General features: G+C 45.9%; 1 protein-coding gene across 1 annotated transcript in view; it reads left to right on the top strand.

Annotated features, from left to right (window-relative positions):
- Cstpp1 (centriolar satellite-associated tubulin polyglutamylase complex regulator 1) overlaps positions 1-21,892 on the top strand; it is a 162,696-nt gene that overhangs the window by 115,245 nt on the left and 25,559 nt on the right.

Below are 21,892 nucleotides of genomic sequence, written 5' to 3'. Positions count from 1 at the left end.
CATCTGAGAGCTCTAGAAGCTTTTTGGCATCCTGTATCCCAGTGTTCCACCAGGGAGATACACCTTTGGGGCAGTGGGAGTCCATAAGACGCTGTCCCCTCTCTTCTCCCCCACACCAGCACAGCTGCTTGGATAAAGACTGTTTGCCACATACATACTGAGACTAAGAGATATATATATACACACCCTGGCGTTCAGCCTGATTCCTTCCGGGAAGTCCATCTGTTTATCCAGTTCCAAATCCCAGGAGGCAGTCACCAAAAAGTAAATAGTGAAAAGGGACAGGATTTTTTCTTTCTTTCTTGATAAACATGTTCCAATGAACAAAACAGATTTTGCAAACACATTCCATCTAGTAAATCTTACCCTCACAGCTGTGTAGGAAGGGCTTGAGGAGAGAACGATGTGGTGCAGGAAGAACTCGGGACTCGGTTAGGAGAATTTAAAAGTTCAGTACGGCACAAGATAGGACACTACAGTTCTACCTCTCTCTCCCCCACTCCCTCTTCTCCCCCACATCATCTCCCACCTGCCCCCATCTCAAACCTGGGACTTGTGATAGGCTTTCCACAGGTAAATCTCTGGCCGTGAATATAAGCATCTTCAACTGTAAAGCTAGTCTGTCTTTAAACTAGAAGAGAGGGGACTGGGCACAAGCGTGAGAACCAGAAAGCATCCTAGCACCCCCTAAGATCCATAAAGCCTGGCCTGGTGCTGTCTCTAACGCTAGTGCTTGGGGGAAACAGAGACTGGCAGGCAGGTCCTGGAGTTTGCTGGCCAGCCAGTCTAGCTGATTGATGGACTCTAGGCCCCGTGAGAGGCTGTGTCTCAAAATAACTAAAAAGGTAGAGAGTGATCAGGAAAGATACCCAAAGTTACACACACCCCACCCCCCGCCAAAAATGGGTAGAGAGCAGGAGAGGAAGCCACTGGATGCTAGAGGTCAACCTCTGGGCTCCACATTTGTTTCAAACAAAACAAAACCAAAAATTCAATGTAAAAAATTAGAAAAGTCCAGTGCTCCAGACACAAAGAAATGATCAGGAGCCAGAAGTGCTTGCTCTTTGGTTTGGTCATTACACACTGCATATATGTTCTGAACCATCCATCACACTGTGTCCCATAAGTGCACACAACTAAAAAGAAAAAATAAAGAGACCGGTGTGGTGGAGCACACCCATAATCCCTCCACTCAGGAGCCCAAAGTAGGAGGATCACAGGTTCAAGGGCAGCCTGGACTACACAGTGAGAGCTTGTCTCTAAAGAAATCAATACAATGAATGGAGTTTTCTGTAAGCCTTCCTCTTTAGAGGGCATGTTCTGAGGCCTCTCCCTTTCCTACCGTTCCTGTTCTCAACCACTCGCGCTGTCCTGCCCCTCTGGAGTTAGACAATGGGGAGCAGTCCATCTGGCCTGTCTCGGCTTCACATCCATCCTTTTGGCTAGGAAAATGAGGAACTGAGCTCAGATCAAGAAATTGGATCCCGAGGATCAGGGACAAGCACAAGAAAGTGACCTTGTGCCTCAGAGGCGGCTGGATGTTTGTGCGTCTCTGTTCAGTGTCGAATTGGCTCACTGAACCATTCAGGAGTTGTTTTTTAAAAATGTCCTCCTCACTCCTCGTTTTCGGGTCAGATGCTTTGGATAATCCAGTGGAATTCTCTCTGCTTCGCTGCTGGCTGCTGCCAGATACAGAGTGCTAAATCCTGTCAGTCGGAGACTTCAAATGCTGATGTGTGAAGCAGCACTGCGAATTGGCATCCTGTGCTCATTCACACCGACTGCTTTGCCAATTAGCCATGGCAGTGGAAGGGGGCAGCTCAGGGAAAAGTACAGTCGCCACTGCCCATGCCTTCTCCTTACTGTGGGAACAGTGTACCTGGCCATGTCCCCATCCCCCCAACGGCAGTAGGCCACTCTAGTATTCGGTCCGCCTCACTTCTGTTTCTTTCAGTGTTACTCCTTTGCCAGGCCTGATAGAGCACTTTCTTCAACAGATTGCAACATAGCAGGACCTAGCATCTGTGTGCAGACTGGGAAGGTAGACAGTGAAACACCCTTGCTGCTGGTTCCTAGCTCTTACACCTCCCCACTTCTTCCACCACAGTGCGTGGCTTCTTCTGCTCCGGGGATATCTTCTCAAACAGGCTAGCCTCGGCATGTGGTCCTGCCTGCTTTCACTGTATGTAAAAAGCACACCTCTCTTCTCACATTTCGTCACCCTATCACTTCCTAAGTATTTCCTTGTTTGTTGTCTGAGTCCCCACACACTAGAATGTAGGTACTCTGAAGATGAGGATTTTACGCCAGTGGGATGGCACACTCGTGTAATCTCAGCAGCTAGGAGACAGAGGAAACCAGAGTTCAAGGGTATGCCAGCCATGGTGGCACATCTTTAATCCTATCACTCCAGAAGCTGAGGCTGGTGGATTGCTATGAGTTTGAGGTCAACCTGGTCTACATAGTAAATTCCAGGCCAGCTAGGGTACAGAGTGAGACCCTGCTCAAAAAAAAGAAAACAACAACAACAAACTCAAGGCCAGCCTCAGCTGCATAAGAAGTGCGGAAGTGCAGGGCCATCTTGGACTACCTAAGACCCTTTCTCAAAAGAAGAGGTAGGGAAGCCGGGTGAGGTGGCACATGCCTTTAGTCTCAGCACTCAGGACGCAGCAGCTGGAGGATCTCGGTGAGTTTGGGGAAATAGTAATTAATGAATGAGATAGACCCAATTTCCCTTTGTTTTTGTTTTTTGAGACAGGGTTTCTCTATGTAGTCCTGGCTGTCCTGGAGCTCACTCTGTAGACCAAGCTAGTCCTGAACTCACTCAGATTCTCCTGCTTCTGCTTCCTGAGTGCTGGGATTAAAGGGCTGTGTCACTGTGCCCAAGAAATAGTAATCGTTACCATCAGGAAATGGAAAAGGTAAACAGATACATTGTTGGAGGAGTGGAATGAAAATGCAGTGGTTCTTATATTGACTTTAGTAATGTCTTTAATTGCAGATGGAATGTGTTGAGTCAGGGTCTGCCTAAACTGAGCCACTTTTCATGTCTTATAACTCAGACAGAACCGCTCCCAAGTGAGTAGGTAAGTCGGGGTTACACGACCAAGTGCTGCAGACTGCCTTGCCAGGCTGGCATAATTGAGGCCACGAAGGATGCCCACTTCCAAATTTCCACTGGACAGTGCCTGGCTTTGCCTGCTCTAGGGCAGGAGCCAGAAGAAACTGGCACAATTTAGACCAGCTTCAGCCCAGCCTGTGTATCTCCATCCAGCCTTCATTAGGTTCCTGCCTGCCTCCAGTTTCCAAAGAAACTACATTCTTGTCAACAGGTTGGGAACCCTGCAGTTCCTCCATAGTGAAGGCTGTGGAGGACACGTGGCATGTACCTTAGTGCTGCCCGCTGTGGGACAGAACCACCAAGGGAACTTTGTTAGGCTGGCAGACATAGAAGTCCTTCACCAAAGAGGTCTTCGGAAGTTACCCCTTAAAGATGAAAGAGCCTCCAGAAGAGAAGGGATCGTTTGGCCTGAACATCTTAATTTGCCCCCTCCTTGCAAGTGCATTCACGTTGCTGGGCTGGCTGGCATTCTCCCTGGCAGAAGCTCCTCTTTATTATCACGACTTTGTGGTCTCGCTGATATTAGGACGGGTTTCAATCCCCTGCTGTAGGGATGCCTCCATGCTCCACGCCGCTTTGCTTCTCCTGCTGCCTAACTGCTGCTTTCTGTTGTCTTGGTCTCAGCTTCCAGCCCAGCCACCCCGCCACACCCGTTCCCGCCTTTTATTGCTGCAGTGTTGACTTTGCGTGCGCTCTCAGTTCAGTTTTCGGAGCACCTGCAGGGAATTAACCATCTCTCTTTGCTGCTGGGGATCACCCAGGCCTTTGATCTGTTTGATTTCTGTACTTCTGGAACTGTTGAAGGACTCTCTAACTCCACCAAAGTACACAAAGGTGCTATAATAATCCCTGCAGCCTGACCTTGTAGACCAGCTCTGTTAGAGACCAGATGCTACTCACATAAATACACATGGAGAGAACACTGGTTACCTGCTTACTGCGTACCAGATACTGTTCCAAGCTCTTAACATGAATATTTCATTTAATCTCTGCTGAAAGACCATCCAGGAACTGTCCTTATTATTTCTATACCTTCATCTCTTATCCCTTTCCTTTTTCTCCCCTGGCTCCTAGCTGTACCAGTTTCTATGCTGGTCTTCTTGCCCCACAGGCACACTCCCTCTAGAGACATTTGCAGTGCTCTTCCCTCTGCCTGGGCCACACTGCCCTCGGATGTCCATTCCCATTACTCCTTAACCTGTCTTCTTCAGATTTGCTTGAGCGTTGCCTACCTAGACCCCTCTGCAGAGAGTCTGCCCATCCTCGGCAGAGAGTCTGCCCATCCTCGGCAGAGAGTCTGCCCATCCTCGGCAGAGAGTCTGCCCATGTGCCTAGCCTTGTCCTAATGTGCTCTTGTTCCTGTGTGCTTCTTCTCACTGACTGACTACACTGATTAATATGTCTTTCCTTCTATACGATGGGCTCCATGAAGGAAAGAGCACCTAAAAACTGTCTGGACAACATAGTAGATGCTCTGTACTGTCTACTGGATTAACAAACCTACCAGCGAGATGGAACTGGGGATTTAACCTAGTTGTAAAGCAGTAGTCTAGCATGTATGAGTCCCTGGGTTAAACTCCCCAATATTGTATGCGTTCGGACACAAACACAGACACACACACACACACACACACACACACACACACACGCCTGTGAGGTAGTTGCTTTTATTGTCCCACTTTAAAAATTACTTGGATTTGTTTAGTTTTATGGGTATGAGTGTTGTGCAGGGCGTCAGATCCTCTGGAATTGGAGATACAGATGGTTGTGGGTGCTGGGAACCAAACACTCTACTCCACTTCTGGTCTCTACACATGTACACATGGGTGAGACCACCCTCACACACACATATGCACACACACATAGACATACATATTTCTGCAACAACAACAACCATTACAACCATAAGGCATTGCTCTATCTCCTTATTGTTCTGTTTCGTTTTTGAAACAGGGTTTCTCTACATAGCCATGGTTGTGGTAGAACTCACTGTATAGACCAGGTTGGCCTTGAACTCACAGAGAGCTGCCTGCCTCTACGTCCTTGAGTGCTGGGATCAAAGGTGTGCCTCCCGAGTGCTGATATTTTTTTTAAAGATTTATTTATTATGTATGCAGTGTTCTGCCTGCGTGTACGCCTGCAGGCTAGAAGAGGGCACCAGATCTCATTACAGATGGTTGTGAGCCACCATGTGGTTGCTGGGAATTGAACTCAGGACCTCTGGAAGAACAGCCAGTGCTCTTATCCTCTGAGCCATCTCTCCAGCCCTCAAGTGCTGGTATTAAAGGCGTGTGCCACCGCTGCCTGGCTTATGGTTTCATTTTGAAGGTGATGGAGGACTTTTGTTCCTGGTACCCATGTTGTACCTCACAACAGTCTGTAGCTCCAGCTCCAGGAAGATTCAGCACCTTCCTCTGACCTCCAGCCACTGCACACATGGTACACATACATGCTTGCTGGCACACCCATACACATAAAATAAGAATAAATAAATCTGTTGTTGTTGTTTGTTTGCTTGCTTGAGACAGGGTTTCTTTGTGTAGTCTTGGCTGTTCTGGAACTAGCTTTGTAGACCAGACTGGCTTCAAACTCAGAGGATTCTCCTGCCTCTGCCTCCTGAGTACTAGGATTAAAGGCGTGTGCCACCACCACCCAGCAAGAATAAATAAATCTTTAATAATAAAGGTGATGAAAGTAAAACCTGAGAGATTTAAGTAGCCAGGTGTATGGTTAGTGCCTGCAATCCCTGAACTCTGGAGGCTGAGGCAGGAAGATCATTGTGACTTCAGGGCCATCATGGGATAGAGAGTGAACTGCAGGTCAGCTGGGCTATGGAGTGAAGACTTGTGTCAAACAAAGCAAAGGGTTTAAGTAACTAGCTCGCCCTAGACCTAGATCATTCATCTTGCAAGTAGCAGAGCAGAAATGGGAAACCAAGACTAACTCCAGAAAACAGACTTTCAACCACTGGGTCAATGTGAGTCACGTGAACTTTGTGTTTAAACATGAATTTCACATCAAAACTCAAATGTGTCTGCTGTCACTTCCCCAGCTTCAGGATGCAGATGCGCCAGGAATCCAACTCTGAGCTGCACAGGGTGAGAGACTCCATGGCCTCTTAGGACTAGACATCAACATAGAGATAGAAGTCACTGTATGTTGCCTCCTGGGTATCAGTCCTTGTGGTGCAGAAGAGCCAGTAGTTGGAGTCCATACCTTCAAGACTTGGTCTAGGGGCTGGAGAGATGGCTCAGAGGTTAAGACCACTGGCTGCTCTTCCTGGGGTCCTGAGTTCAATTCCCAGCAACTATTTGGGGGCTCACAACCATCTGTAATGATATCTGGTGCCCTCTTCTGGCCTGCAGGATACATGCAGACAGAACATTGTATACATAATAAATAAATAAATAAATAAATAAATAAATAAATAAATAAATAAATAAATCTTTAAAAGAATGTTAGAGCCTCCCCTGACTCTTCTAGACAATGTATATCATTTGTAAACACCTCATATTGTGTAGGTTTTAGTTTCTTCACCAACAAAATGAAGATAGCAGTCACCTATTTGCTTGAGAGCAGAAAGCAAAGTGATGCTTTGATTTCCAAGGTTCTTTGAAATCATAAAGTCACCAAGCAAAGTACCTTCCAAGGCTGAGGACAGCAGTGGAGTGATGACAGGACGTGGAGACGGATAAGCCAGTACTTCAGCCAGACCCAAATAACAGAGTGCTTCAAAGAGTGTGCTTTGGACTAAGGCAGCTCCCACTTCAAAGCCTGACTGCTGTGGGCCAGCTATACCACCCTACAGATGACTTCACCTCCTCCTAGCTACAAGTGACGTCACAGGCTGCTGCGCGGGGTCAGATGAGAAGAATGCTACACAGCGCCTAGTGAGAGAGCACAGAGACAGATCACGAGCACCTGGAAGCACTGTAGAGTAGTGATAAGTGAGAGCCTCAGAGACATGAGTTCAAATCTCTCCTGAGAGCTCTTCGTCATTAACTCATTTAGTCAGATGAATTAAATCTGTATATGAAAGCATATACTGAGAGATTCCTCACATCGGTTGAAATGCAAAGACTTGTAGTACCTTAAGGCCGGCACCTTAAGAAGCACAAGTGTCAGCCCGGCAGCAGTGGCTCATGCCTTTAATACCAGCACTCGGGAGGCAGAGCCAGGAGGATCTCTGTGAGTTCGAGGCCAGCCTGGGCTACAGAGCGAGATCCAGGACAGGCACCAAAACTACACAGAGAAACCCTGTCTCGAAAACCAAAAAAGAAGCACAAGTGTCATTTGGTGATAAAGTAATAACATTCTCCTCTTCGACTTTAGCTGATTGTGGCCATGCAGGAATGCTGGCCTAGCATGGCAGGTCTTCTGGTTTTTACAAGAGATAACCAAAGCTCTAGGTGCAGACCCAGATTCCCAGAAATTAGGATACATGGACCAGACAAAACTTAAAAAGACAGAGGGTATAAAAATCATGCTTTAAAATGGATTTAATGGGACTAGGTAAATGGCTCGGTGGCTAAAAGCCCTGGAAGCTCTCTACCAGTGGACCCAGGGTTCAATTCTTAGTGCTCACAGGCAGCTGTAACTCCACTTCCAGGGAATCTGATGCCCTCTCTGGCCTCCAAGGGCATTATGCACACATGGTACACAAACATCATCAGGTTGTAGGCAAAACACTTATGCACATAACATGATTTTAGGTGCTGAGTGGTGGTTGTGGTGCACGCCTTTAATCCTAGCACTCGGGAGGCAGAGGCAGGCGGATCTTTGTGAGTTCGAGGCCAGTCCGGTCTACAGAACGAGTTCCAGGACAGGCTCCAAAGCTACATAGAGAAACCCTGTCTCAAAAACCAAACAAACAAACAAAAATAATGATTTTTGGGTCTAGAAAGATGGCTCAGTAATTAAGAATACTTGTAGCTTTTCAGAGGACCCAGGTTCAGTTCCAAGAACACACATGATAGCTCAGAACCATCTGTAAGCCCAGCTTCGGAGGACCCAAGGCATCCTCTTCTGATCGCCACAGGCACCAGGTGCACATAATATATATATATATATATATATATATATATATATATATATAGAGAGAGAGAGAGAGAGAGAGAGAGAGAGAGAGAGAGGCAAAATGTTTAGTCATACATGTAATAAATAAATCTAAATATTTTATAAGATAATTAAATTTTTATTTTAAAAATTAAAAAATTTAAGACATAGCTCTCTGAACAGATGAAGATAGGTTTCTTTTGTATCCCAGAATCTAATCAATATTTATATGTATAATTCAGCTATTATTTGGCTTAAAAGAGCTTATTGGGAAATGTTATCATTTTTACTATTTTCTACAGAGAAAATATTTTCCAGTTTCAAATAACCCTGGACTTTTGAATTATAACCTGTTTTTATGTTAAAAAAAAAAACTCTGTGAGTTCGAGGCCAGCCTGGGCTACCAAGTGAGTTCCAGGAAAGGCGCAAAGCTACTCAGAGAAACCCTGTCTCGAAAAACCAAAAAAAAAAAAAAAAAAAAAAAAAAAACTTAGCCGGGCGGAGGTGGCACACGCCTTTAATCCCAGCACTCAGGAGGCAGAGCCAGGCAGATCTCTGTGAGTTCGAGGCCAGGCTGGGCTACAGAGTGAGTTCCAGGAAAGGTGAAAAGCTACACAGAGAAAACCTGTCTCGAAAAACCAAAAATCAAAAACAAAAACAAACAAACAAAAAAAACCTATTACATTTAGTCTAATCAGTTCTGGTTATGTATATGTGAGGCATGATGAAGGAAGAACTGGGGTTCGTTCAAAGAGTGGGAACCTAATCAGAAGCCTCCACCAATGGGAAGCCAAGAACCTGCCCAAAACTCAGGGGGGAAACAAGACTTTTGTTTTTAGGATATTTTTGCATTAAACAAATAATTGAGTAGGCTCATCCTTTGGTATCATTGGGTTTTTTGTTTTTTGTTTTTTCCATCTTTTTTTGTGTGTGCCTACCAGACCCAGTGAAAGATAAGGATCAATGCTCAAAAAAGAGAAAAAACAAAACAAAAAACAAACCCTGTCAGCTCAGGTCCTGAGATGGGAGCACTATAATTCTGTTCGTATTTTTATTAAGGCGAGTGGTTCACTTTTGTTACAGGCAAAGGGTCATTTACTGGGAAAACCATACTTCAAAAACAAAGTCAATGGCTTCTAGGAGCTGTAACTGCTAACTTCAGTTTTGTTTCCCTTCCTGTCCCCAGAGAAGCAGGACTCTTCCCTTTCTTAGCTGCCTCTGCTCTTAGCCACACACACATAATTATAGGCAGAGAACATTGCATATGCCCACAGAAGACAGGACACAGCAGGAAGTTCAACCGTGGATTCATCTCAAGAGTTGTATGTGTTTATCCATATCCAGCCTTTTCCTATTTCCTGCTGTTTCTGATTCTCAGTCTGTTTTTAGGGGATGGTAGCCATAAATCCATCATTGTTGGTGGAAGTTAGTAGATTCTGATGGGAGAGCAGGCCGTGCTCTTTATAAATACGCCTACAAGGTTGGCAGCTTGTTCTAAGCCTTCCCCTGCTTAGAATGCCCATCGAGAACCAAAGAACCTAGGTTGTTGCTTTTTATTTTTAGTCTGTCTTGTTCAGCTGCCCTCAGTGAGTAATCCCACTAGCCACTGCTTCTGTTTATATTTATTTAGAAAAGGATAATTCATTTTAAGCAAATCAAATGCATAATCTGGCCCACTTCTTGTTTATTCTATGTCTGCCTTCAACAGTGGAAGGCTCAGGAAAAATAACTTATTTAGATTTTGTTCTCTGAAGCTTTCTTAAATTCTCATCAGACAGTTTTGCTGATAAGAAGTTCATTATGAAGCACTTAGGCGGAAGCAGGCAGATCTCTGAGAGTTTGAGGCCAGCTTGGTCTACGTAGAGAGTTCCAGGAGCTACATAGTGAGATTCTGTCTCAAAAATACCAAAACAGAAAGTTTATTGTGCCGGCCTGATTTTAAATTGGAAAGGAAAAGGTAGTTGAAAATGCCTGTGTGTCAAGGCTGGAGAGATGGCTCAGTGGTTAAGAGCATTGTCTGCTCTTTCAGGAGACCTGGGTTCAGTTCCCAGCACCCACATGGCAGCTTACAAAAGTCTGTAACTCAAATTCCAAGAGACCTGACACCTTCACACAGATGTACATGCAGGCAAAATACCAATGCACATGGGATAGATCACTTTTTAAAATGTTTGTGTATAAATTAATACACCTGTATCTAGTCCATTAAAATTGCAGATGCAGGTTCATAATGGCTTTAAAGTGTCTGTTAACGTTGTTCCATCTCTGTTTCTTATTGGTATTTGCAGGGACACAGCCTAGGCCAAAGACGACAGAAAGATGGGATAATCTTTGGCAGATTTGAACATTAACCGTTCCCTCATGTGTTAAGCTATTTTTCATCCATAAAAGAAAGGAAAAAAGTTTGAGTTCCCCAGGACCTCCAGGCAAAAGCAGAAGGGCTTGGGAGAGAAGCAGGCTGTGTTGTAGGAAGGGTGCGCTCCAGGGTGCAAATGTCAGTTCCGTCCTGGAGCTGCACTGACCTGGTGATTGTGTCCCTCATTGTTCCTGTCTATAAAATGGGGGCTGGGGCTGGAGCATCTGCCTAGAATGTGCAGGGTATGGGTTCAATCCCTAGAACTGCACAAAGCAGGGTGGAAACAGTGCTGTGTTCTCACAAGGTGCTTGTTTATTTCCCTGAAAATTTCATGCAGGAATACAATGTGTCTCGGTCATATTCATCCTCCACTCCCTCCCTCCCAACATATCTTCCACCTCCCTCCCTGCTTCATGGTTTTTGTTTTTCCAGAGCTCAATAAGTCCAATCAGTGCTGCCCACATGCACGTGGGTATGGAGTCAAACATTGAAGCAGGGGCATTTTACCAATGGCTGTCCTCCTCTCCCGAAAAAAGGGACTCTCTTCCCCAGCATCCAACAACTGCCAGGAGCCCCTGTATCAGAGGTGGGAAACCCTGCTGAAATTTTTAACTCTCTGATCTTGTGGAGGTCTCCACCAGCTTCTTGTTGGGATCAAAAGTGCTACTGCCTGTGGAAATGGGGCATAATTACACAGTCTCTACAGATCTGAGCTGTCCACACTAGTGAGCGGGGTGACAGAGGACTGGCAGTGCTTTGGCTATCAAGGAAAATGGTGTGCACCTGCCTCAGGCAGCAAGTCTGTAACTCATCAATAAAGAACAAAGGCATGATAAAATAATCATGAGATAAGGAGTGGGGTTGGTTCAGCCCCCATGGGCCTGAGCTGAAGAACTTCAGTGAACTGTGCCTTTTGTTAGGCAATGTCATCCCACCAGGCTTCCTCCAAAGCAGGGAAGTGGTAACAAGAGCAGGTTTGGTTCCTGGGTGCTTCCTGTGCCCTGACCAGAGCTTTGGTTTACTGCCTGCTCACTCTCTCATCACCACCTCTTAATCCTCCCAAAAACTCTCCATGATCAGTGTTAGAATTGACATTATCCATGCTAATATCATTAGTAATGCAGTCAAGGGGCCAGGTGGTGGTGGCAGACACCTGTAATCCCAACACCCAGGAGGCAGAGGCCCGCCTGGTCTACAGAGCTGAGTTCCAGGACAGCTAAGGCTACACAAGGAAACCCTGTCTTGAAACACCAAAAAAAAGAAAGAAAGAAAAAACAGAAAACGCAGCCATGGCTGGAGAGATGGCTCAGTGGTTAAAAGTAATCACTCCTCTTGTAAAGGACCCACGTTCAATTCCAAGCACACATAGGCAGCTCACAACCAATGCCTGTAAGTCCAGTTCCAGGGCATCTGATGTCCTCTTCTGGTTTCTCTGTGCACAGCACTCATACACAAACTCACACTTAGATATACACACATATACACATCATTTTAAACATTTTTTTAAATAATGAAGTCAGAGTCATTATTCACAGTCATTTCTAAATTGGCTTGCATGGTGTCACTTAGCTAATCAGGGAAGGACCAGGGTTTGCACCTAAACTGGCTGACTAGGAGCTCTCTCACATTGGGTCAGACCCACTCAGAAGTTAGGGACAGGAGTGTTTAGGCTGCCTTTAGTAAAACTCAGGAGTTTTTCTTTGGTAGTTTAGTTTCTTTGAAACAGGGTTTCACTGTGTAGTCCAGGCTGGCCTTGAACTTGTGAGCCTCCTATGCTAGATTACATGTATACCCCCATGCTGAGTTTTAAATTTTATTTGTGGTGTATGTGTGCTTGCATGAGTTCATGTGTGTGCAGGTGCCCGTAGAGGCCAGAGAGGGTATTGAATTCCCCTAGAACTGGAGTTACAACAGGTTGTGAGCCACCATATGGGTGTTGGGAACTGAACCCAGGTCCTCTGTAAGAGGAGTGATTGCTCTTAACCACTGAGCTGTCCGTCTCTCCCGCCCCCATGCCGTTCCGGTTGGTTGGTTGGTTGGTTGGTTGACTTCATGTTTCAGATGTATTTATTTATGTGTGTGAGTGTTTTGCTTGCATGTTTGTCTGTACACCTGTGCTTGGTGCCCAACTTGGGATCCCCTGGAACTAGAGTTACAGACAGTTGTGAGCTGCCATGTGAGCAATGGGGATCAATCCCAGCGCTTCTACAAAAGCAGTAAGTCTTCTTGACCACCGAGTCATCTCTCCAGCCCCTATTCTGAGTTTTAAATCAGTGCCTCAGCCCCCAGTCTCCATCACTTTAACGTGGGCAAGGGCCACTGAAGAGACAGTTCAGTAAGAAAGGCTTTATTTTATCTAAGATTGTCTTAGTCAGTATTCTATTGCTAAGAGACACCATGACCACAGCAACTCCTATAAAAGAAAGCATTTAATCAGGGCTTGCTTACATTCAGAGGTTTATCCATTTACTGTCCTGGTGGGAAGCATGGCAGCACACTGGCAGACATGGTGCTGGAGAGGTAGCCGAGAGTTCTACATCCGAATCCATAGGCAGCAGGAAGAGAAAGACACTGGGACTGGCTTGAGCATTTGAAACCCCAAACCCACACCCAGTGACACATTTATTCTAACAGGGCTACAGGGCTACACCTACTTCAACAAGGCCACACCTCCTAATCTGTGTCAAGTAACACCACTCCCTCATAACCAAGCATCCAAATATATGAGCCCATGAGGACCATTCAAACCACCACAATCATATATATTAAAGTTTCATGTAGGATTTCTTTTCTTTTTCTTTTTTTTTTTTTTCTGAGACAGGGTTTCTCTATGTAGCTTTGGTGCTTTTCCTGGAACTCGCTCTGTAGCCCAGGCTGGCCTCGAACTCACAGATATCCGCCTGCCTCTACCTCCCGAGTGCTGGAATCAAAGGCGTGCGCCACCACCGCCCGGCTGGATTTCTATTTTTAAAGTGTATCTCTTAATTATTTTTTATGCTCCTATACTACAACTTCTGTGTTTTTTTAAATAATTAATTAATTTATTTTATCTTATGTGCATTGGTGTTTTGCCTGCATGCATGTCTATGTGATGGTTCCGGATCCCCTGGAACTGGAATTACAGACAGCTGTGAATTGCCATGTGGGTGTTGGGAATTGAACCCAGGTCCCCTGGAAGAGCAGTCAGTGCTCTTAACCACTGATCCATCTCTCCAGCCCCCAACTTCTATATTTTATGGGTGGAAAACTGAGACCTAGGAAAGTTGTAACCAGAGGAATGTAATCAGTTCTTCATAGAACTCATACTGGGGCATTGCCTCTGTATCATGATGTGTCTCTGAAGTAGAATAGACATTTTCTTTCCGAAAACAACCTGGAACCCTTCATCCTGACCGTAAAACCCCATGTAAGAAAAGTTTACACATCCTCCTTTACAAAGGCTGAGTGAATTGTTCAGGTACATCAGCTCTCAAGGCAGTCCTTTCCTCTCACTTTCAGTCACCATGAGAAGGGGCTGAAGTTCATTCTCCATGTTAACTCTTGCCTATTGAAGCATTTCTGTTCATTTTAGAACAGGAATGGGTTTCAGCACTCAGCAGCACCTGCTGGCCCCAGAGGAATGTTCCATCTTGGTTCTGTGGTACTTGTTTGAAAGGAAAGACAGTCCTCTTTATGAGTAAAGTAAGATTGTTGGGCATGGTGGCTCACACCTTTAATCCCAGCACTCAGGGGGCAGAGGCAGGCAGATCTGAGATCGAGGCCAGCCTGGTCTACAGAGTGAGTTCCAGGACAGCCAGGGCTACACAGTGAAACTCTGTCTTGAGAAACATAAAACAGTGCTCTGCCTTAGACCCCCAACTTTTAACTATACTATCTGAGGGCCAGAAGACAGAGCAGTACCCCAAGGGTCCGACTTAGTGTAAGGGAATCTTATGTAGCAAATCAGGCCTGTTTCAACCCCCAGTGTTGCGTAGGGATGGCCATAGTTAGCCCACAGACCTGACCAAATGTGTGTATATAAACACTGCCAGGATGTGTGTATATAATCTTTGATTGAAAATGCTGGAGAGATGGCTCAGCAGTTAAGAGCACTGACAGCTCTTCCAGAGGACCCGGGTTCAATTTCCAGTACCCACATGACAACTGATAACTGTCTATAACTCCAAGATCTGACACCCTCACATAGACATATCTGGAGGCAAAACACCATGCAAATAAAATAAAAATAAATAAATAAATAAATAATTTGAAAAAAAGAAAAGAAAATGCCTACCTCTCTTTACATTTGTATCTGATACACACAGTTCCTGGGCAGTGGCCCTTGGTCATCCTAAACATTGCACCAAGATCATTGCCTTGTCTGATTTAATGCTTTGCCTAGAACCCCACTGGCCAAACAAATAGACTAGCTACAGTTCTCACTTGGTGCTGTGCTTAGTCATAATAAAATATAAAGATAAAGAGTTTGCCTCCCTGCTCCTCTTTGAATACGTACTCTGAGGAGTAGTGACTTGGCAGAGGCCAGAGTTGATAATGGCTCAAGTATTACACCCACAAGCGTCGTTGGAAGCTGTTTCTTCTCATTCCTTTTCTACGGTCATTTCTCTTTCAGTAAACTAATTATCATCTCCCTCCATTTATAATATGACACAACAGTACTGCCCAAGAACGTTTAGGAACACAGATTGTTCTCTTCTAGGTTTTGCTTGACAGCTCCTAAGACGTTAGCAATCTTCCTGTGACTGTGGTACCAAGTGTTCGTGGAGAGGGAAGCTGTCAGATGCCCCCCTCCTCCCCGACTTCCCTTCCCTCCTCTACAGAGTAGCACTGAGAAGTGTTTACTCAGCTGCGGCCTGGTAACAAAGCCTTCATACCCTAGGGATGGGAAGGGGTGGTGTGGTCATGCCCCAAACTATCCATGGCCTTCCGAGCATCTCTTGGCAGAGCATCCTGGCCAAGGGTAAGTGTCATTTAGAATGATCCTTCATAGCTCCTGCAAAAATGCACATAAAAACAATTGTAACTGAAAATTGAAGAGTCCACTCATGGTCTGTGGTGTTCTCTGGCCTCTGTGGCAGTTTCTATTGAAATCATGCAGCTAACCAGCTAGAGGTCATCCAGCCCTCTGGGTTCCCGTGGCTTTATAGTGTTTCATTATCTCTAGCCCTGAGCCAGCACCAGCAAAGGCAGCTGACACACAGATGAGTTCAGACTGAACCTATTGTATCCCCACACTTCGAGGGCTAAAAGTCCTGGATTCACTTACTCTGAGTGAGGCAAAGATGGACCCCAAGTCCTTCCATCTGGCACCGTTCTGCTGCTCTGTGGTGATGGCGCTCAGGATCTGGCGCAGGCACCATTTCCCAGGCCTCTGAATCCACAGCCACATACCCGCACAGTTCTTGTGAGAAAATGTTGTGGAGACACATGGTGGTCTGCGGAGGATGTAGAAATGACTAAGCTGCCTCCACAGAGCTTCAGAGGCAGGAATTCCACAGCAGAAAGGCAGGCCAGATGTAAAAAAAAAAAAAAAAAAACAAAAAAACTCTCTTTCCTACAAATGAGGCTAAGTTAGCTCTTGAGTACATTATCAATCATTTCTGACTAGATTAATTTTCTTGGCTAAAATAACCTTGTCCATCAGTCTCTAGGATTAGGATAAAGATAACAACACAAAGAGTATTTTGAATGTGGGTGCTGCTCATCTCAAAAGTGTTCACACTAGGGTTTTGCTTAGAGTGAAGTGCATTCCTGTGAGGTGACCCGTTGGCTTCCTTTGGTTTTCATAGTAAAAGTGGCTATTCATTCCTTTTAAAACATTTAAGCTAACTGAACTGAGCCCTTGGTGAGAAGGTTCTAGAAATCAACAGCCTATGTACCCTGGCACACCTGCCATGATTTACTGTTTTTACTGATAGTTGTAGTGTCTCCAAAACAGGACATTTGCCATTTTCAATTTTTTGCAGCTTCTGGATTCCCTCAAATACCCATTTCTGAATACTTCTTATCCCTGGAGATCCCCCTTCTCTGCGCTCACACACTGTCTTAGTTTCTTCTCTTTTGCTGTGATAAAATACTCTTTAAGTGGAACTTAAAGGATAAAAGCTTACGTGGGTCCAGTCTCAGAAGGGATGCCATCCAGCATGATGGGGAAGCTGTGGTCAGGAGCAGGAACAGAGTGGAACTAGGCTAGAAAACTTCAACGCCTGCCCCCAGTAACATACTTCCTCCAGCAGGTTCAGCTCCTAAAGGTTCCATAACCTTTCCAAACAGTGCCACCAGCTGGGGACCGTGTGTTCAAACCCATGAGTCTGTGGGGAACATGACACACTCAAACCACTGCACGGTGAGCTCTGACTTAGGTCACTGTGTGGCACGTGGTTTTATTCACTCCCTCCTTCAGTATACACTCACTGTGCTAATGTCAGAATTTAGCTGCATATTGTAGTTCAGTCTCAATTTCAGGATTTCAAGCTTATTTTTTGTTTGTTTGTTTGTTTGGTTGGTTGGTTGGTTTTTTTTTTTTTATTGTTTTTGTTTTGTTTCGTTTTGAGACAAGGTCTCTCTATGAAGCGCTGGCTGCCCTGGAACTGACTCTGTAGCCCAGGCTGGCCTCAAACTCACAGAAATCCACCTGCCTTTGCTTCTCAAGTGCTGGGATTAAAGACATGTGCCACCACACCTGGTCCAGGACTTCAAGGTTAAATCAGTTAATTTTAAAACAGTAGTATAGTTTAAATAGATTAGCCACTTTGCTGATTTTTCTGATAAAGGCATCACATATATAAATAACCTCTTCTGGTGTTTTGTTTTGTTTTGTTTTGTTTTGTTTTGTTTTACAGCATCCCTATCAGGTAGGTACTGTACTGTGCACACTTTTAAACAAGGAAACCAAAGTTCAGAGAGGGAGGTTGTATAATTGGTCTGCCACTAAGTACTAGAACCAGGTTCTGATGACATGTCGTCTGGCTTCTAACCTCTACACCAACACAGCTGCCCTAACTGACTAGTCTGCCTGCCCTGTTGACTTGGCCCACCTGAGGGTAGTCTGTCAGTCATCTGGCATCAATACTAATCCTCTCATCAGAAGCTAAGGCTTCCATAAACCAGCTGGATTGCACCTGCTAGGGTGGAACTCTCATGGCCTTTGGAGTCAGATAGGCTTAAGTCTGAAGAACCTAAACCAGCTGTTTCCTTGAGTCAGTAGTTGACCTCCCAGAGCAGAGTTTCTCTATTTCTGAAATAATCATGGCAAATACTAACAACACTCATTGAGCCAGACACTGGTCTATGCACTTAACATTAACTCACAATTCTATGAGGCTTATACAAACATTTTATACATGGGGGAACTGAGGTATGGAGTTATGAAGTATTTTGAAGTCAATGGCAAAGCTCAAATTTAGTCCTGAGCACTCTAATGTTTGAGCCACGGCACTGTGCAGCCTCTGAAGATGATAGAATTAAAGTGGCAAGCCTCTCTGGTAATGGGCCAGGTACCCAGTTGGTAAGACTAGTAGAAGATTTTGAAGAGAGTTCAACAATTCTGACCACCCACACGAAGAGAAGCACCAATTTGTGGAGAGGGTTCTGATTTTGATCTTATACGAAAGTCTTTCCTTTGAACTTTCAGGACCTGCTGGCTGAGCTCTCCTAATTGTGGGGGATTCCTTTAGAGAAGCATCTGTGGGTACACACCACAGCATTGCCCTTCCCTGCACCTGGGTGATGCTGAGGCTCGCAGGTGGGCGGGGTGAGCGCTGCGAGGCAGCCAGCAGCACAGGTGTACAGCATGCTGTAGGTGGCCTCCCCTGGCGGCGCAGCCTAGCCAGCTCCAGCTGCTGAGCTGAGCCTCAGTATTTCCTGTTTACGGTAATTAGAACCTTTCAGTCTCAATTTCTTACCAGAAAGATTCCAATTCACCAGGATTGTGTCCTTGATCCAGTTCACCTGGACCTGGTTATTGCTGCAGTTTGTTTGGGGGGGGGGGGGGGGGGACCAGTGCCTAAGCCCTTCCCTAGCAGATGGTAAGACCAAGGTGCTGAAGTGGTAGCTGGGTCAGCTCTGCAGCTACTGCCCGGATTTGGATTCCAATTCCACCCTTGTGTATACACAGTCTGAATCCGTGTGTCTATGAAATGGGGATAAAAATAGTGACAATTAGGGTGGCAAGATGACTCGGCGTGGCTGCACAAGCCCAACCCAAGTTCGATCCCCAAACCCACATGAAGGCGGAAGGAAAGAACCAATTCCACAAAATCGTCCTGAGACCTTCATGTGGGTTCCACACAAATGAATTTTTTTTTTTTAATCATGAAGATTAGCTGGTGACTCACACCTGTAACCCCAGCACTCAGGTAAGGAGCACTCGGGAGGACACAGACAAGATGTTCGCTGCCAGTTCTAAGCAAGTCTGGCCTAAGTGTGAGACTTCACCTTTAAAAAAAGGAATTAGGTGAAAATCAGGTAAGATAAAGCATGTAAACCTTAAAGAGAGCAGAGCCTGACCCGTAGTAAACACTCCAAACACCAGGAAGTAGTATTTTCGTTAAGCCCCTCTTGCCTTTAGAACCCCTTCACATCCTCCTGTTTCTCAGGCTCTGGGCTCCCCTCCAGGATCATAGGCCATTAGATCTTCTGAGCTTCCACGGGCTTATCTGGGACTTGGGAGTGGGAACAATGGAGTCGGCGTCATAAGGCTGCTGTGAAGTTAAGAGCACTGATTCAAACACTGAGCACAGAGCTCGAAAACTATTCACTCTTGTTACTGTTATGCTTGTAGCACAAAAGGGCTGCTAGGAAACTCTTTGAATTTTCAGAGGGAGTGCTAAAAGCCAAAGAGGCCAGTGTGCACAGCAGCCTTTGGAGTTACCAAATGCCTGAGCGAGCTAGGGGCCTTCAGCCTCAGGAGCTCTTTCTGTGACTGCTGCATCCCAGTAATGTTGTACCTGTGATGCAGGAGGCAAGTGTCAGTGGTAAATGAGTGAGGGCAGAAGAGTGGAAATGAGTTTGCCCAGGCAGTCTGACAGAGACTATCCAAGACTGAACACTATAGATTAAAGCATTCAAATGCACCAAGAAAAAATAAAAATAAACCACCTCAGAAGGTGCCTTCCTCTCCTCTCCTGTCTTTAACCCCCAGGATTTAAAAACAAACCAAAACAACTCCAAGTGTTTGATGTTACTAAGGTCCAGACATTCTGCTAAGTACTGTAGAGATAGCATCTCTTTTGACTTCAATCCTGAAAAGTGAGCACAGGCGTCCCCAGCTTACCGCAGAGAGCCGGAGGTGGGGCGATGAAGCACCCTGCCTGGGGTTCCATACCTGAGCCAGCCAGGCAGTGCTTGGATTTTGGAACCAGTCCTTCTGCTTGTGGTACCCCATCTCCAGAGGGGCAAGGTGGCTCTCCCTTGCAATTCCCTGGCCTTGATGTTATCTGCCCACTGCCCTAATTGAATTTGAACTGCTCTCACGTCAAAGCTGTTGGCTTGTATTTCCCTGGGTCTATGACCGCCTTCCTCACCCAGCCTTGGGGAGAGTCCGCTCCAGAAGTGGTGGGCAGGGCATCTTCTGGCTTTAGGAGTTCTAAGAGTCTTCGGTACATTAGAGAGGTAGAAGTAGCTTATATCAATTAGCCCTCCACCCTTAAGAAACAAGTATTTGAACTGTGTGAGTTCAAACAACAGCAAGGACCTAAAGGGAGCTGCGAGATGGCTCAGTCAGTGCTCACCTCTCAAGCTTGAGGACCTTAGTTCAATCCCCAAAACAGATGGAATTTTAAAAATTAAAAAAAAAAAGTTTGCCAACACCTGAGGAACAATACTCAGGGTTGTCCTTAGGCCTACACACACACACACACACACACAGCAGACATACACATACAGAGAACCTAATGAGGAGCTGGGGGGTGTTCCTTAGTGGTAGCACACTTGTGTAGGATGTCTGAGTTTGGCCCCTGAGCACCTTAAGAAACAGAAAGAAAAGGGCCTCAGCTCTGGAACCCGCGAGCAGAGACTAATTCCTCTTCCCACTTGTACTCTTTCTTCTACATGTTACCGTAGACGTCTTCCCAAGGTGACTGTCCAGGCGATTTGAAATGTATACTAATTCCTGTGCAGTCCGTGGCCGCACTCCAGCAACAGTGTCAAAGTTTAGCATAGAAAAGCCGTTGATGATTCAAAGGCAGTACTGTCAGAAAGCACCCTCCTCCCAGTTCTGGAGGGAGCGCAGAGACAGCTTTTCTCCTGTCCTCCACCACTCCTGCTCCTCACGCCAAGTGGGGACACTGAGCAGCTATTACTCCTGTGCTTGAAGAATATAACTTCTGCCAGACTGCCTGGGGTCAATGAGAAAAGAGTGTGCGGCCCATGAAGCCAAGGTCAAGGCCGCAAACGCCCTCTTGATCCTCTGACCTACACTGACGCTGAGTCTGTTCTTCTGGTGCCTCCACCTTCGGCACTGTGGTTAGGTTAACTCGGTGTCCCCACCTTGAAGTGAGCTTTGATGAAAACGTGGTTGGAGCCCAGGCCTGACCCTGGAGATTTGGGGTTTGGTAGAAAAGTATCAAGCAAATGAGCAGGGACAAGAGATCTGGATTCCTGTGGCTTGGGCTAACTTAGGTCCAAGAAACCAAGTGTCCATGACCATCATCCTTGTTCCTCAGCTTAACCATAGCCTCCTCCCACTTAGGAGAACTGCGGCCAGGTTGCTGTTGTTTCTCCGTGAGCAGGGCTTCCATGTTTGAAAGCCTCTGCTCCTTAGGAATTCTTGAAAACTGCTGTTGCCTGACTGATGCAGAGCCTTGGTTGTAGCACAGGCCGCAGCCAAACAGCTGGAAAGCATAGGTGTGGGTCCTCTCTCGGGATGCCGTGAACCTCTGAGATTGGCCTCTTTGGCAAATGTGACCCACAAAACTGGCGCCTCTCTGCCACAGCACCGTTCTGTAGGTCAGGGATTATTTGTTTGCCACAATTGTGTATCTTGGACTTGGTCTTGGCCTCCTATAACAACAGGATGACCAGATATGTGTGCAGGCATCCCAAAGAAGTCAGCCTGCTGCGGTCCTGGGGGTTGCGGGGGCAGACCAACCGGGTCTGTGCTATGTGTTCCTCCACACTCTTCTCTCCACCCTCCATCCCATGCATGCACCACGTTTGCCTTGCTGACTGTTGATGGTTTGTAGATGGTGTTTGGGGGCATGCAGTGGTAAATATTGCCATACCAGAGACTTTGAACAGACTCAAACAGCTTTGGCATGACTCATCCACCCAGTTTTGGAGTCAGGGAAAACCAGGGTAGCAAGACTGATGGTGTTTTCTTATTTCCTGTCTTCACTTGGCCAGTTCTCAAACCAACAGAG

This window comes from Peromyscus californicus, unplaced genomic scaffold (assembly GCF_007827085.1).
Source record: "Peromyscus californicus insignis strain IS unplaced genomic scaffold, ASM782708v3 Scaffold_7__1_contigs__length_154581171, whole genome shotgun sequence".
In the NCBI taxonomy this organism is placed as follows: Eukaryota; Metazoa; Chordata; class Mammalia; order Rodentia; family Cricetidae; genus Peromyscus; species Peromyscus californicus.
The sequence above is the reverse complement of the archived record's forward strand: the minus strand, read 5'-3'. Positions and strand labels throughout refer to the sequence as shown.